Raw genomic sequence first — 1226 nt, forward strand, 5'->3', positions numbered from 1 at the left:
GGAACCATATGGTGTGCAGCTGCTATACGTTTCGGAAGTGTCGAAAGTTTAAACACCAATTGACGTATAACATAGTTAGACACCACAAAGTGTCGAGAAAATGCACACTTCAACCTAAACGTCAATTGACGTGCAAAATTAAACACTTGTTTTACCAGTGTTTAGCGCCCCTTGCGAGTAGGCAACGCGTCCACACGCCTGCATGCGGTACACTATACCTCAATTGTGCCCCGGGGCCCGTGTGGCGTGTCCCCCCCCCCCCACTCCTGAATTGTCTCGCATTTCGCATTGCATGAACAATCCCACACAATTATTGCTTACACACCGTTGTACAGGTTTTTCGAACCAGCTTACATACCCTTTGGGTGAGCGAGGGAGAGAAAGCGAGAGGTGGGGGTGTAGGCGAGGATGACGAGGAAGGGGCGTCGTCGGGCGAGCGTGGGGCGGGTGGAAAGGGAAACGGAGAGAGACGTCCGAAAATTCTGACAGGCTGACGGCTTGGAGTGGTGATGTGCGAGAAACTCCCCTCCCCTCATTTCTTTCTCTCCGTGTCTCAGTCTTTGTGCGACAGCATCCCCCTCCCTCTCCCTTCCTCACCCTACTCTCCAGCTTTCCCGCTGTCTATTCACTGGGGACCCCCTCCTTCCTCCGCCCGTTCCTTTTTTCACCCAAGCCGCGAAACGAAAACGGCGGGAAGGAATTTTGAGGCAGTGGTGAATATTTTCATCAAGGTAGCCGTGACAGTAACCTGTATTATTGTTTTTTGTTTTCATTGGTTTACGGATGCAGGGCCCTCCTCCAGAGGCACACTGCAGCAGATCCACTAAGACGAGTGCAATTCTCCGAACCGCACTGTTCTGTCGGCCTGTTCGCTCCTCACTGCAAAAGAAAAACTTGCTCGAAGAAACTTAATTACCTCTTCTTATAGCAGCGGCGCCGACCGCTGGCCCCGTGGCTGGCCCCCGGGAGCCCTTGGCAGGCCGCTTCGGGGTGGGGAAGGGGAGGGGAGGGGCGCCCGCCTCTTGAGAGAGGGAAAGAGAGAGTTATCGGGCCACTAGAATTACGTTACCCCCACCCTCTATATATTCCCGACACCCCAACCCCCTTCCCTCCCGGACACCAGAAAATAAATGGTGGATTTTTTTTCCATAACTTTACGCATTATGGGTAGCATCCATATTTTGTCTCACGCTCACTTCCTTTTGACATTTCTCTTTGGCCCTGAT

The 1226-nt window shown here is 52.7% G+C and overlaps 1 protein-coding gene across 1 annotated transcript in view; it reads right to left on the reverse strand.

The window, feature by feature from the left end:
• LOC127752333 (uncharacterized) overlaps positions 1-1226 on the reverse strand; it is a 39310-nt gene that overhangs the window by 37366 nt on the left and 718 nt on the right. The window lies entirely within an intron of this gene.

This window comes from Frankliniella occidentalis, unplaced genomic scaffold, assembly GCF_000697945.3.
Source record: "Frankliniella occidentalis isolate FOCC.00 unplaced genomic scaffold, Focc_3.1 Scaffold10, whole genome shotgun sequence".
NCBI classification, from domain to species: domain Eukaryota; kingdom Metazoa; phylum Arthropoda; class Insecta; order Thysanoptera; family Thripidae; genus Frankliniella; species Frankliniella occidentalis.